This window comes from Schistocerca piceifrons, chromosome X (assembly GCF_021461385.2).
Source record: "Schistocerca piceifrons isolate TAMUIC-IGC-003096 chromosome X, iqSchPice1.1, whole genome shotgun sequence".
NCBI lineage: Eukaryota > Metazoa > Arthropoda > Insecta > Orthoptera > Acrididae > Schistocerca > Schistocerca piceifrons.
This window is the reverse complement of record NC_060149.1, coordinates 664,174,983-664,191,610: the sequence shown is the minus strand read 5'-3', so window position 1 is coordinate 664,191,610 and position 16,628 is coordinate 664,174,983.

Genomic DNA, 16,628 nt, shown 5'->3' with positions numbered 1-16,628 from the left:
TCTATCGTAGCCAAAACAGACACGAAGACAAACCCAACCACAGTTGTACGAGTTTACGTGCCAGCTAGCTCCACAGATGACGAAGAGATTGAAAGAATGTGTCGTGAGATGAAGGAAATTATTCAGCTGGTTAAGAGACAGGAAAATTTAATTTTGATGGAGGACTGGAATTCGTTAGCAGGAAAAGGAAGATAAGGAGAAATAACTGACAGAACTTCGCACAGAACTGAATTTAGTCATCGCTAACGCTTGGTCTAACAATTATGTAAGAAGGTTGTGTACGTGGAAGAGAGCTCCAGACGCTGGCAGGCTTCAAACTGATTATACAGGGCGATTCACGAAGATATGCAAACATTTTAATATGTTGTTCTACAAGTAAAACTAAAGAGAAAACTTCGTATAACATAGGTCCGCAAATGTTTAGTTACGGCTAATAAAAGATTTTGCCTGGAATTTAGCAACTTCGCTAATATGAAGCCATCACAAAACTGTACCAGATTAAAGTAAAGCACGATCTTCATTTGTTTTGTTGTTATTGGTCTGGCGAATCTAATAAAACATGTCTCAGCCGTGTAACTGCAGTAGGTCTTCAGAACATCCAGAGAAGCAAAGATAATTATACAAGTAAATTAGTTTACCTTCCATTAAGAATGTAACGAGTTGGTTTTCGGTATTGTTCAGTGAAAGAACAAAATAACAACAGTGTATTTAAGTGAAACCACTTAAACTATGGCCATTAAAAATACTACACCAAGAAGAAACGAAGATGATAAACGGGTTTTCATTGGACAAATATATTATACTACACTGACATGTGATTACATTTTCACGCAATTTGGGTGCATAGATCCTGACAAATCAGTACCCACAACAACCACCTCTGTCCGTAATAACGGCCTTGATACGGCTGGGCATTGAGTCAAACAGAGCTTGGATGGCATGTACAGGTACAGCTGCCCATGCAGCTTCAACGCGATACCACAGTTCATCAAGAGTAGTGACTGGCGTATTGTGACGAGCCAGTTGCTCGGCCACCATTGACCAGATGTTTTCAGTTGGTGAGAGATATGGAGAACGTGCTGGCCAGGGCAGCAGTCGAACATTTTCTGTATCCAGAAAGGACCGTACGGGACCTGCAACATGCGGTCGTGCATTATCCTGCTTAAATGTAGGGTTTCGCAGGGATCGAATTAAGGGTAGAGCCACGGGTGGTAACACATCTGAAATGTAACGCCCACTGTTCAAAATGCCGTCATTGCGAATAAGAGGTGAGCGAGAGGGGTAACCAATGGCACCCAATACCATCACGCTGGATGATACGCCAGTATAGCGATGACGAAAACACGCTTCCAATGTGCGTTCACCTCGATGTTGCCATACACGGATGCGACCATCATGATGCTGTAAACAGAACCTGGATTCATCCGAAAAAATGACGTTTTGCCATTCGTGCACCCAGGTTCGTCGTTGAGTACACCATCGCAGGCGCTCCTGTCTGTGATGCAGCGACAAGGGTAACCGCAGCCATGGTCTCCGAGCTGATAGTCCATGCTGCTGCAAACGTCGTCGAACTGTTCGTGCAGATAGTTGTTGTCTTGCAAACGTCCCCATTTGTTGACTCAGGGATCGAGACGAGGCTGCACAATCCGTCACAGCCATGCGGATAAGATGCCTGTCATCTCGACTGTTAGTGGTACGAGGCCGTTCGGATCCAGCACGGCATTTCGTATTACCCTCCTGAACCCACCGATCCATATTCTGCTAACAATCATTGGATCTAGACCAACGCGAGCAGCAACGTCGCGATACGATAAATCGCAATCGCGATAGGCTACAATCCGACCTTTATCAAAGTCGGAAACGGGATGGTACGCATTTCTCCTCCTTACACGAGGCATCACAACAACGTTAAACCAGGCCACGCCGGTCAACTGGTGTTTGTGTATGAGAAATCGGTTGGAAACTTTCTTCATGTCATCACGTTGTAGATGTCGCCACCGGCGCCAACCTTATGTGAATACTATGAAAAGCCAATCATTTGCATATGACAGCATCTTCTTCCTGTCGGTTAAATTTCGCGTCTGTAGCACGTCATCTTCGTGGTGTAGCAAGTTTAATGGCCAGTAGTGTAGTAACTGTTGAGGTTGTAGATTATTTATGAAATAGAGATGCCTTTCAAATTTAAGACAGAGTAATAGTCGACATGGTGTTTATTTATGTGAATGTATTGTGAAATTGTATGTACACTCTACAACTTCCAGCCGGCCGCGGTGGCCGTGCGGTTCTAGGCGCTCCAGTCCGGAGCCGCGCTGCTGCTACGGTCGCAGGTTCGAATCCTACCTCGGGCATGGATGTGTGTGATGTCCTTAGGTTAGTTAGGTTTAAGTAGTTCTAAGTTCTAGGGGACTCATGACCACAGCAGTTGAGTTCCATAGTGTTCAGAGCTATTTGAACCATCTACAACTTCCTTAACACTGAGCTTTGTTTTTTCCGGTTTAACATGAATTCACGTGTGCTATGGTTTTAATAAAAGCAGATCATCTTGTAACACCCCACCAGTCACTTATCTGGTTTTGGTGTGTGTTCACCAAAACTAATCGATTAACAGATCAACAGTGAGTGCAAAACTGCCGCAATGTTGGATAACGCAAAGAAAGTAATAAGGCCTTGTGACTCCTGATTGAACTGCGGTGGCAGTGTTGACATTAATTGATTCGGAATTGATCCCTTTTAATTAAAAAGGGGTGAACATTGATGTTATATTCAGCTATTGAGCACCAGATGCAAATGATGAACATAAAATTAATAAAGAAAGTAACTTGGGATTTCAACTACTTGATTGAAAACAGATGCAGTCGATTAGCACAGATTTATTTTAACTCATGACCTTGAATCATCACATTACATGACTCTCCTAACAGGCAGTGGTAATAAACTGCGTTTGCGTGGAGTAAAGCGCGATAAATCAAAAGTAATTCCTATCGACTGACCCAGGCGTAATGCGAAGTGCAAGAAGAATTCTTCAATACACGGCCCATGAAACCCTAGTGGAAACTTTGCGGACGTGATCCAACAAATTAATCAGTGGCCGGAGAGGGCACAATATCACCGAATACAGCTTGGTGGAGCGGTGTCGTTGTGCGGACGTCGGCCGACCTCGTGGTGCTGCAAGGCTGCGCTCCTATATTCACTCCTAGCTGTCTTGCTCAGTACATAACTGTACCAAAACTTCCTATCTCCAAGCTCAATCGTTCCATTTGCTAAGTCCTAAACTGCAGAGATGCTCACTCTTTCTCAGGCAAGCTGAGTAAGGAACGCCACGCCCACACTCTAGGCAAGCTGGGAACGGAAAGCCCCTACTGAGACTTCTCCCAGTCTGCTCTTCACCTCGGTTTCCCCTCCAGAAAAATCACTTACACCAATTGCAGGGCACGTCACCTTAATTATGCGTCGCTTCCCAGCGCCGACCAATGCCTGCTCTGGCAAGTGAACAAACTCCCACAAAATTTCTCTTCCTCTCAACATCTGCTATTTAGCTCCTCCCAGGCCACCCATCAAGGTTAGCGTCTGCACAAAACACCAAATTTTCCACAATTCTGACTCCCAGGAGAGTACTTCAAATTCCTTGGTCCTATGTTCCCATCAGAGGCCAGCGTATTTCATTCCGTCGCTCTTCACCTGATTTACTTCAGACTCTGCAGACCGTGAATTCAGCGTGAAGTTGCTGTAGTCACGAACACGCATATTTTGGCCTCTGTTGACCGCTCCACCGTAGCTTTGCGCGGTTTTCTCGCGTGTTTCACTGAAAACAGGACGACGGACATTTATCAACAGGTGTACAAGTTTTCCATCTGCTTCCCGGTACACCGGCATGGGGTAAACCACCCACTCACTGTCACTCATCTTAAGGCAGCTGGAGGCCGCGCCCCATTACCACTTTCTCAGAGCTTGAGCCGCCCTAAGCTGCCTATTGTCGCTTCCCTCCGCTGCTCTCCAGCCGGCCACAGTCAACTTCAATACTTCCCTGGGATAAACTAGCCTCCAGTAAATCTACGCGTTTCCATGAAGTTTTCATGTCATGTGAATTACTTTAAAACCATCACCCGACATTAATTATTCCAATACGTCCATACCATACCCTCTACAAGATGCATTGTGCCTTGTCAGTCATTTTTGTTCAGCCCTACTGTTCGCTCAACGTGAGTTAGGTGATCTTTAATGACTTCAGATAAGGGGCATAGTTCTTCTCATCTCACAATCTGACACATTCAGTTAACATTATTACCATCATTTTTCCAAAATTAAATTCTCTACAACTTCTGTTGAAAACTTTGTGCAATTGTCTGAAATTTTAAAAACAAATTAGGCCAAGTAGGTTATAAATTGCCGCGCAGGATTAGCCAAGCTGTCCGAGGGGCTGCAGTCATGGACTGTGCGGCTGATTCCGGCGGAGGTTCGAGTCCTCCCTCGGGCATGGGTGTGTGTGTTTGTCCTTAGGATAATTTAGGTTAAGTAGTGTGTAAGCTTAGGGACTGATGACCTTAGCAGATAAGTCCCATAAGATTTCACACACATTTGAACATTTGATTTGGTAATAAATTAAAAATTTTACGAAATTACTTCTTTGCTTCTCTGGATGTTGTGGAAAACTACTCCAGATACACATCTGGGACATGTTTTATTAGATTCACCAGATCAATAACAACAAAATAAACGGAAATCGTGCTTTACTTTAACCTCGTACAGTTTTGCGATGACTTGAAATTAGCGAAGTTGCTAAATTTCAGGCAAAATCTTTTATTAGCCGTGATTGCGTAACTAAACATTTGCGGACCTATATTTATATGAACTATTTTCTTTACTTTTACTTGTAGAATAACATATTGAAATGTTTGCATATCTTCTTGAATCACCCTGTATAATGGCAAGGCAGAGATTTCGGAACCGGAAGTGACAATTATAAGGCAGCTCCAGAGGCAGATGTGAACTCTAAGCATAATTTGTTGGTTAAAACTTAAGAAACAGTGAAATGGTAGGGAATTAAGTTTATGAGAAATTTGGTAAGTAGAGAGATTAAGAGATTATAGCGAGTTTCAGAGTGAGCATTAGAAGATGTTTCACTGAAATAGGGGAAGGTATATACTAGCAAATGATGAATGGGTAGCTTTCAGAGACGAAATTGTGAAGGCAGCAGACGATCAAATACGAGGGAAGAGCCGGCCGCGGTGGTCTAGCGGTTCTAGGCGCGCGGTCCGGAACCGCGCGACTGCTACGGTCGCAGGTTCGAATCCTGCCTCGGGCATGGATGTGTGTGACGTCCTTGGGTTAGTTAGGTTTAAGTAGTTCTAAGTTCTAGGGGACTGATGACCACAGATGTTAAATCCCATAGTGCTCAGAGCCATTTTGAACGAGGGAAGATCGTGCAGCTAACCATCATTTTTCACTTATAAATTTACTCTAAAAAAATCTCTCAGTGTCTTTTAGTATCAATGTGAGTTACTAATAATGTTAACGCAAGTATCGCTTATAGACAGAATCTAAGAAGTGCGCTCAATAAGTACTTCAACACATTTTCTCTGAAAGTAGGTTGGCTTCATTCAGGATTCCAATACACCATCTTATTCAACACATATACATCTAAATCTATCTGATTACTCTGCTATTCACAATAAAGGGCCTGGCAGAGGGTTCAATGAACCACCTTCAAACTGTCCCTCTACCATTCGACTTTCGAACAGCACGCGGGAAAAACGAGCACTTAAATTTTTCTGTGCGAGCCTTGATTTCTCTTATTTTATCATGAGGATCATTTCTCCCTATCTCCGTTCAGTGCGAGGGACCTACACCACCTTACTAGGACGGCCTATATGCCCACATTGTACCACCTACTGGTCGACGTCGCAGTCAACGTCTTGCTGCATCAATAACCTCCCCATTATCCACGTATTGCTTCCTGCGGATTGCATCCTTTACTGGGACAAACAGATGGAAGTCGGAAGGTGCGAGGTCCTGGGAATAGGGTGGCGAGGCAACCATTGTGATCCATCGATCACCTCGAATGAGAATGTCAACACGCTCCACCATAGCAGGCGTCACAGCTGTTTGATGCCGGCCGGTACTCGGGAGATCGGACAGGTTTGCGCGACCTTGTTGCAATGACAGAGGCCTCGCCAAACGACTTACCGTGATTTTGTTCGCTGCCAAGTGTTCGAAGACATTCGACAAGCGCCTATGAATATCTGCGATGCTCTGCTTTTCCGCCAAAAGAAACTCAATGCCTGCTCTCTGATTGGAACACACCTTCGTTACAGACGCCATTTTGAAGGCTACGTAAATCGCCGCTGCCTATAGGAACATCACGTGACTATATGGGCTTAAGCGGATATTCCCCGATATCCCACAACAAATTTCGAATATTTTAACAGAAACTGGCCGCGAAAAAAATGTGGTGCATTACTTACTGAACTCTCCCGTTACGAAAAGGCAAGGTATAGTATAAACCTTTGTATAACACAAGAAAATGGTTCAAATGGCTCTGAGAACTATGGGACTTAACATCTTAGGTCATCATTCCCCTAGAACTTAGAACTACTTAAATCTAACTAACCTAAGGACATCACACACATCCATGCCCGAGGCAGGATTCGAACCTGCGATCGTAGCAGCAGCGCGGTTCCGGACTAAAGCTCCTAGAACCGCTCGGCTACCGCGGCCGGCGATAACACAAGAGATATTGAATTTAATAGATGACTGGAGAAACTATAAATATGCAGCAAATGAATCACGTGAAAGGAAACAGGGGTATAAAAACTAAAGATTTACACGAAGAGCAAAATAGCTGAGTGGGAATGTTTAGACGAAAATGCAGGGCTGCAGAAACATATATAAGGGGTGATCAAGAACTTCCCGTTAGAAGGCCGTACAGTCCGGAATCGATATGCCAATCAGGCAAAATAACCGCGAGCACTGAGGCAATAATCATACCGATGCACCAGATTGCGACATCTGCAACAATCCGATGCCTTGGGGTCACTGTTATCCATTATCCTCCATACAGTCCCGACTTGGTGCCATCCGATTTTCATCTGTTCCCAAAACTTAAAGAGCACCCTCGAGGACTTCACTTTGGCAGTGACGAATCGGTGCATGCAGCCGCGAAGTTGTGGCTCCGTCAAGAAAGTCAAGCACTCTACAGCGGCGGTGGCGACAAACTAATCTCTCGTTGGGAGAAATATGTTGGTCACCAGGGCAACTATGTTGAGAAATGAGAGAAATGAATGTGTGGACATGAGGAATAGAAAGGAAGGAAGCTTGGGTTTAACGTCCCGTCCACATCGAAATCGTTAGAGACAGAACGCGAGCTCTGTTTGTGTCAAGGATGGGGAAGGAAATCGGCCGTGCCCTTTCTAAGGAACCTGCCTGGCATTTTCCTTTAGTGAAATTGTGCAAAACTTAAACCTCGGTAGCTGGACTAGGTGTGAACCGTCGTCCTCCCGAGTGCGAGTCCCGTGAGCTAACCACTGCACCATCTCGCTCAGTGGCGTGAGAATAAGGATGTAGACTGTTGATAACGTTTCCTTTATTTAAGAAGCCTTAAGAGTTTTCGCACAAAAAATTCGCAGACACTATTTTCAGAACGACCTCGTAGTTGCCGAGGTGTGGCCGAGGTTTTTCCGGCGTTGTCGAACAAGGGTGGACAATATTTCATATAGCTGGGCCATGTCTGCCTTTGTCCTCGTCTGTATGTGCTTCCTTCTCACTCTCAGCCTTGCTTCCGCTTTCTCACATCGACAGAGCTACAGTGCTAAGTCACGTAATCCGAGCGGTAAAGAATGTAAATGTCGCACTGCATTGTTGGCTAGGATATCCCACTCGGTCGGGTCACCCGTCTTCCAGTACGGACGTTCTTCCTACGCGCTTATTAGCCCCTTTCCTTGCGGATATGTGAGAGTTGTGTCGCACGTGTATTTATGGAGTGAAGGCGAATGTAACAGATGAGTCTACAATGCAGAGTTTTGTTTGTGTTGTATGATGATGATGATGATGATGATGAAAAGAGGCAGTTTCTGTATTTCACCCCCCCCCCCTCCCCCATAGGAAGGTACTGGTTAGGAGATAAAGATGTCATCAATCCAAGTTTAAAGTGCATTTTCGTGCCGGCCAGTGTGGCCGAGCGGTTCTGGACGCTACGGTCTGGAACCGCGTGACCGCTACGGTCGCAGGTTCGAATCCTGCCTTGGGCATGACTGTGCGCAATAGGCTGCATGATGCAGATATTTTTACGACTGACATAGTGGCTTTATTTAAACACTGCCTGACGACAACTTATTTCCAGTATAACAACGAGTTTTACGAACAGATCGACGGGGTAGCGATGGGAAGCCCTCTCAGCCCAGCTGTTGCCAATTTATTTATGGAGATCTTCGAACAGCGAGTGCTGCAGACTGCCAGAAAAAAGCCTGCTAAATGGTACCGCTATGTTGATGACACATTTGTAGTGTGGACTCATGGTGAAGAAGAGTTGGATGTCTTCTTGGTGCACCTGAACAGCATTAACTCGAAGATACAGTTCACGATGGAGAAAGAGAGCAATGGTCAACTCAATTTCCTGGATGTGTCGGTAATTAAACGGGTGGATGGGACGCTGGGCCACAAGGCATATAGAAAGAAAGAACACTCACACGGATCGATACCTCCACAAGGAATCTAACCATCATCCTAGGCAAAAAAGAGGTGTCATTAAAACCTTGGTGGACAGAGCCAACAAAATCTGCGAGCCGGCTTACTTACAAGATGAACTGAATCACCTACGGTCAGCCCTCATCAAAAACGGATATACAAGTAAGGAAATTGATCGAGCCCTCCATCAAAGAAGAAAAGAAGCCAGAAGTCCAGAGCAACAACGGACACCTACTGGAAAAGTTTTCCTACCGTTTATTGATAAGGTTACGGACTGTGTCGGGAAAGTTCTGGCCAAGTATGGGATCGAAACAATCTTCAGACCCACCAAGAAGATTAAGGAACATTTAAGAACTGCAAAAGACGCCCGACATCCCCTAGCAACAACTGGGGTATACAAAATTCCATGCAGTTGTGGACAAGTATATATTGTAACAACGAAAAGAAGTGTAAACACCCGCTTAGCCGAACATAAAAGAAACTGTCGCTTAGGACACATCGAAAAACCGGCCGTAGCTGAGCATGTTTTTCGAGATGGGAATCATGAAATTAAATTTAATGAGAGAAGCGTTCTAGCACGAACATCCCATTATCACACGCGCATGTATGGAGAAGCAATAGAAATTCACAAGCACCACAACAGTTTCAATAGAAAAGAGGAAGTTTTAAAGTTGGACAAAATATGGATGTCGACGTTGCGCCAGCAGAATGACAATCGATTACTCTTAATCGAGAATGATGACGCCTTCCAAAGATAGGCATACCATCGGCATCACGTGACGAATGGTGGTGCCCTCTATGCGCTCTATAAATGCGAGAGTACCTGGAGCCTCAGTGGCAGTAGCCGGACGACCTCAGAAGATGTCTCCCGCAGATGGAGACGAAACGTCAGGTGGTAATTTTATACATCGACCACGGCCTCTCAGCCCGGAAGTTTTAACTGAAGTAAATGAATACTTTGAATAGGCTGTAATCAACCTCCAGGGGATCAGATTCTTATCCAGCGTGGAGCACCCTTACGACAAAATCATTAAGCAGTGCTCTTTGTTCCTCGGTGCTCTGTGGGAGTGGTTCTCTAGCTTTGTACGCGTATGGTCTTAGTTCGATTCACACATCAGGCAACTTTTTCACGAAACACGATCAGACTCACTTCACCTCTGGTAATGCCAGTTGACAACGTAGGGTTGCATCGTGGTTCCAAAGACACATAAAGCATGATACCCATTCGATACCTACTGTAGAACTGTCGGTGTAGGTTGATCCAGGACAAAGGTGGAAGTCACAGTAAGTTTTAACTCTGTCACCAATAAGTTTTATGACACGAGATATTTTGTTTCATGTAAGAGCTAATCATTATGTATTGTCACAGGGCACTTACTTAAAATTTTATTTGACCTTGTGATGTTGAAAATCTTGGTGCTGGGTTGGGATTCGATCTCAGAACTCCCCTTTTGCCATATCTGACCCATTTGGCGCTATATAATTCTGTCGTTTCGTTGTTTCCTCAAGATTCGAAACTCCTCAGGGTCACCACGGAACGCACGTGTTTGGGTACAAAAGTTTTCATCGTGCCATTTCAAGTTGTAGTGCATGGCAAACCATAGGTGAAAATTAATTCTTATTTTTAACGCCTCTCCCTGCGTTGTCAACAATAACGAGTGATGCCTGTTTCGATTCCCAGTCCGATACAAACTTTTCGTTGCATCATTTCAGGTCGAAACATGCCACTCCTAGTTGCTGGTGAAATAGGATTCGAAAGTCAACGACTCTTCGTGTGCAGTGAATAACGTGGTACATGCAGTGTTCGATTCCAACTCAGCACAGAAATTTTCGTCACGTTATTTCCATTTCAGTCATCTCGCTGCCGCTGAAAAAGTCGATATCTTACAGTTGATTGTGTTTAGTTAAGAATCTATTTAGGCACTGGGCTCGAATCCCTGTTCAAAAGAAAAAGTTACGCCACGTCACTTCAAGCAAACTCAGAATGCGTTTTAGACAGGTACGTGCCGAGTAAAACTGTGAGGGACGGGAAAAACCCACCGTGGTTCAACAAGAAAGTTAGGAAACTACTGCGAAAACAAAGAGAGCTTCACTGCAAGTTTAAACGCAGCCAAAACCTCTCAGACAAACAGAAGCTAAACGATGTCAAAGTTAGCGTCAGGAGGGCTATGCGTGAAGCGTTCAGTGAATTCGAAAGTAAAATTCTATGTACCGACTTGACAGAAAGTCCTAGGAAGTTCTGGTCTTACGTTAAATCAGTAAGTGGAACGAAACAGCATATCCAGACACTCTGGGATGATGATGGCATTGAAACAGAGGATGACACGCCTAAAGCTGAAATACTAAACACCTTTTTCCAAAGCTGTTTCACAGAGGAAGACCGCACTGCAATTCCTTCTCTAAATCACCGCACGAACGAAATGGCTGACATCGAAATAAGTGTCCAAGGAATAGAAAAGCAACTGAAATTACTCAACAGAGGAAAGTCCACTGGACCTGACGGGATACAAATTCGATTCTACACAGAGTACGCGAAAGAACTTGCCCCCTTTCTAACAGCCGTGTACCGCAAGTCTCTAGAGGAACGGAAGGTTCCAAATGATTGGAAAAGAGCACGGGTAGTCCCAGTCTTCAAGAAGGGTCGTCGAGCAGATGCGCAAAACTATAGGCCTATATCTCTGACATCGATCTGTTGTAGAATTTTAGAACATGTTTTTTGCTCGCGTATCATGTCATTTCTGGAAACCCAGAACCTACTCTGTAGGAATCAACATGGATTCCGGAAACAGCGATCGTGTGAGACACAACTCGCTTTATTTGTTCATGAGACCCAGAAAATATTAGATACAGGCTCCCAGGTAGATGCCATTTTCCTTCACTTCCGGAAGGCGTTCGATACAGTTCCGCACTGTCGCCTGATAAACAAAGTAAGAGCCTACGGAATATCAGACCAGCTGTGTGGCTGAATTGAAGAGTTTTTAGCAAACAGAACACAGCATTTTGTACTCAATGGAGAGACGTCTACAGACGTTAAAGTAACCTCTGGCGTGCCATAGGGGAGTGTTATGGGACTATTGCTTTTCACAATATACACTCCTGGAAATTGAAATAAGAACACCGTGAATTCATTGTCCCGGGAAGGGGAAACTTTATTGACACATTCCTGGAGTCAGATACATCACATGATCACACTGACAGAACCACAGGCACATAGACACAGGCAACAGAGCATGCACAATGTCGGCACTAGTACAGTGTATATCCACCTTTCGCAGCAATGCAGGCTGCTATTCTCCCATGGAGACGATCGTAGAGATGCTGGATGTAGTCCTGTGGAACGGCTTGCCATGCCATTTCCACCTGGCGCCTCAGTTGGACCAGCGTTCGTGCTGGACGTGCAGACCGCGTGAGACGACGCTTCATCCAGTCCCAAACATGCTCAATGGGGGACAGATCCGGAGATCTTGCTGGCCAGGGTAGTTGACTTACACCTTCTAGAGCACGTTCGGTGGCACGGGATACATGCGGACGTGCATTGTCCTGTTGGAACAGCAAGTTCCCTTGCCGGTCTAGGAATGGTAGAACGATGGGTTCGATGACGGTTTGGATGTACCGTGCACTATTCAGTGTCCCCTCGACGATCACCAGTGGTGTACGGCCAGTGTAGGAGATCGCTCCCCACACCATGATGCCGGGTGTTGGCCCTGTGTGCCTCGGTCGTATGCAGTCCTGATTGTGGCGCTCACCTGCACGGCGCCAAACACGCATACGACCATCATTGGCACCAAGGCAGAAGCGACTCTCATCGCTGAAGACGACACGTCTCCATTCGTCCCTCCATTCACGCCTGTCGCGACACCACTGGTGGCGGGCTGCACGATGTTGGGGCGTGAGCGGAAGACGGCCTAACGGTGTGCGGGACCGTAGCCCAGCTTCATGGAGACGGTTGCGAATGGTCCTCGCCGATACCCCAGGAGCAACAGTGTCCCTAATTTGCTGGGAAGTGGCGGTGCGGTCCCCTGCGGCACTGCGTAGGATCCTACGGTCTTGGCGTGCATCCGTGAGTGGCTGCGGTCCGGTCCCAGGTCGACGGGCACGTGCACCTTCCGCCGACCACTGGCGACAACATCGATGTACTGTGGAGACCTCACGCCCCACGTGTTGAGCAATTCGGCGGTACGTCCACCCGGCCTCCCGCATGCCCACTATACGCCGTCGCTCAAAGTCCGTCAACTGCACATACGGTTCACGTCCACGCTGTCGCGGCATGCTACCAGTGTTAAAGACTGCGATGGAGCTCCGTATGCCACGGCAAACTGGCTGACACTGACGGCGGCGGTGCACAAATGCTGCGCAGCTAGCGCCATTCGGCGGCCAACACCGCGGTTCCTGGTGTGTCCGCTGTGCTGTGCGTGTGATCATTGCTTGTACAGCCCTCTCGCAGTGTCCGGAGCAAGTATGGTGGGTCTGACACACCGGTGTCAATGTGTTCTTTTTCCATTTCCAGGAGTGTATATAAATGATCTATTAGATAGTGTCGGAAGTTCCATGCGGCTTTTCGGGGATGACGCTGTAGTATACAGAGAAGTTGCAGCATTAGAAAACTGCAGCGAAATCCAGGAAGATCTGCAGCGGATAAGCACTTGGTGCAGGGAGTGGCAACTAACCCTTAACATAGACAAATGTAATGTATTGCGAATACATAGAAAGAAGGATCCTTTATTGCATGATTATGTGATAGGAGAACAAACATTGGTAGCAGTTATTTCTGTAAAATATCTCAGAGTATGCGTACGGAACGATTTGAAGTGGAATGATCATATAAAATTAATTGTTGATAAGGCGGGTACCAGGTTGAGATTCGTTGGGAGAGCCCTTAGAAAATGTAGTCCATCAACAAAGGAGGTGGCTTACAAAACACTCGTTCGACCTATACTTGAGTATTGCTCATCAGTTGTGGGATCTGTACCGGGCCGGGTTGACAGAGGAGATAGAGAAGATCCAAAGAAGGGCGGCGCGTTTCGTCATGGGGTTATGTGGTAAGCGTGATAGCGTTACGGAGATGTTTAGCAAACTCGAGTGGCAGACTGCAAGAGAGGCGCTCTGCATCGCGGTGTAGCTTGCTGTCCAGGTTTCGAGAGGGTGCGTTTCTGGATGGGGTATGGAATGTATTGCTTCCCCCTACTTATACCTCCGGAGGAGATCACGAATGTAAAATTAGAGAGATTCGAGCGCGCACGGAGGGTTTCCGGTAGTCGTTCTTCCCGCCAACCATACGCGACTGGAACAGAAAAGGGAGGTAATGACAGTGGCACGTAAAGTGCCCTCCGCCACACACCGTTGGGCGGCTTGCGGAGTGTAAATGTAGATGATGATGTAGAATCAACGACGACGGTGCCGTAAGCGCCGCCGAACAAAGACGCAACCAAGAGCGGAGAAGATAGCGGTTCTGCCCGCAGGCGGCCGGAATACCGCGTCAGAGTAGCGCGGGGGAGCGGCCGCCGGCGGTAGCACAGCAGGCGCCGCAAGTGCAGGAGATGCGCGCCATGCTGGCGGCTACGGCCGCGGCGGCGACTGCGGCCTTCAAAGCCGCCACGGACGCAGATAGGGCAGCTTTTAATGCCACCCCGTCTGTAGTGACGGAGGAGGCATGCAGCCAACTGCGGCAATTGCGCTCGCAGCTGGCGCACGACATCTGTGCGGAAGCCACAAGAGAAGAGAAGACACCTGCCACCGCTCCCCTTATGGAGCAGCCGGCGGAAAAACATAGCGCGACAGACACACCGAAGACACGGGTGCCGCCGCAGGAACGCCGAAGCCCGTAGGTTCCGAGCACCTTTGCTCCGACGAGTGGGCAAACAGAGCGATCAAGACGCTCAAGGGCTTGGGCTACGTCGTCCGCAATACAGGGAAGACTCAACCGCGGTCGTCACTGAGCCTGTCAGCGCAGCCAGCGAGTGAGGAGTGGTGCCGCTACGCGACCGCACATCTACGAGCGCTTGGCTTCGACGCTAGACACCGATGGACGACCTGTGCCTCCTCCCGCGCCAAGGCTCTCACAGCCTGAACAGCAGCACATCGTGCTGCAAGCAGCGTAACGGACTGATCTCTTAGCCGGCCGCAGTGGCCGAGCGGTTAAAGGCGCTACAGTCTGGAACCGCACGACCGCTACGGTCGCAGGTTCGAATCCTGCCTCGGGCATGGATGTGTGTGATGTCCTTAGGTTAGTTAGGTTTAAGTAGTTCTAAGTTCTAGGGGACTTATGACCACAGCAGTTGAGTCCCATAGTGCTCAGAGCCATTCTTTGACCATTTATTATTGTATATATACTTGCTTTTATCTTTATGTAAATTTATATGTACACGATGTATGAATTAATTTGTTTATTTTGCTGTACGAGGTGCATTCAAGTTCTAAGGCCTCCGATTTTTTTTATAATTAACTACTCACCCGAAATCGACGAAACTGGCGTTACTTCTCGACGTAATCGCCCTGCAGACGTACACATTTTTCACAACACTGACGCCATGATTCCATGGCAGCCGCGAAGGCTTCTTTAGGAGTCTGTTTTGACCACTGGAAAATCGCTGAGGCAATAGCAGCACGGCTGGTGAATGTGCGGCCACGGAGAGTGTCTTTCATTGTTGGAAAAAGCCAAAAGTCACTAGGAGCCAGGTCAGTTGAGTAGGGAGCATGAGGAATCACTTCAAAGTTGTTATTACGAAGAAACTGTTGCGTAACGTTAGCTCGATGTGCGGGTGCGATGTCTTGGTGGAACAAGACACGTGCAGGAAGGAATTTGTTCTTCAAAACATTTTCGTAGGATGCACCTGTAACCGTAGTGCCCTTTGGAACGCAATGGGTAAGGATTACGCCCTCGCTATCCCAGAACATGGACACCATCATTTTTTCAGCACTGGCGGTTACCCGAAAGTTTTTTGGTGGCGGTGAATCTGTGTGCTTCCATTGAGCTGACTGGCGCTTTGTTTCTGGATTGAAAAATGGCATCCACGTCTCATCCATTGTCACAACCGACGAAAAGAAAGTCGCATTCCTGCTGTCGTTGCGCGTCAACATTGCTTGGCAACATGCCACACGGGCAGCCATGTGGTCGTCCGTCAGCATTCGTGGCACCCACCTGGATGACACTTTTCGCATTTTCAGGTCGTCATGCAGGATTGTGTGCACAGCACCCACAGAAATGCCAACTCTGGAGGCGATCTGTTCAACAGTCATTCGGCGATCCCCCAAAACAATTATCTCCACTTTCTCGATCATGTCGTCAAACCAGCTTGTGCGAGCCCGAGGTTGTTTCGGTTTGTTGTCACACGATGTTCTGCCTTCATTAAACTGTCGCACCCACGAACGCACTTTAGACACATCCATAACTCCATCACCACATGTCTCCTTCAACTGTCGATGAATTTCAATTGGTTTCACACCACGCAAATTCAGAAAACGAATGATTGCACGCTGTTCAAGTAAGGAAAACGTCGCCATTTTAAGTATTTAAAACAGTTCTCATTCTCGCCGCTGGCGGTAAAATTCCATCTGCCGTACGGCGTACGGTGCTGCCATCTCTGGGACGTATTGACAATGAACGAGGCCTCATTTTAAAACAATGCGCATGTTTCTATCTCTTTCCGTTCCGGAGAAAAAAAATCGGAGGCCTTAGAACTTGAATGCACCTCGTATAATCTATTATGTACATTATCTAAATATGGCAGAGTAATCGCTGAGGGAATGTTAGGGAAACGTTAGGTTTTTGTCAACGAATAAGTATCGTCGGAGTAGCGGCGTCTCTGGACGCGGGAGGATGTTACGACAGAGCGCGCGCTACACACAGAGAGGACTCTGGTGTGAGACTTGGTGAAGTGCGGACGCATGGATGGCGTGCACTGTACTGGAGGAGAGATTGTTTAGCGGCACGTGACAAGTGATGAGCGTGG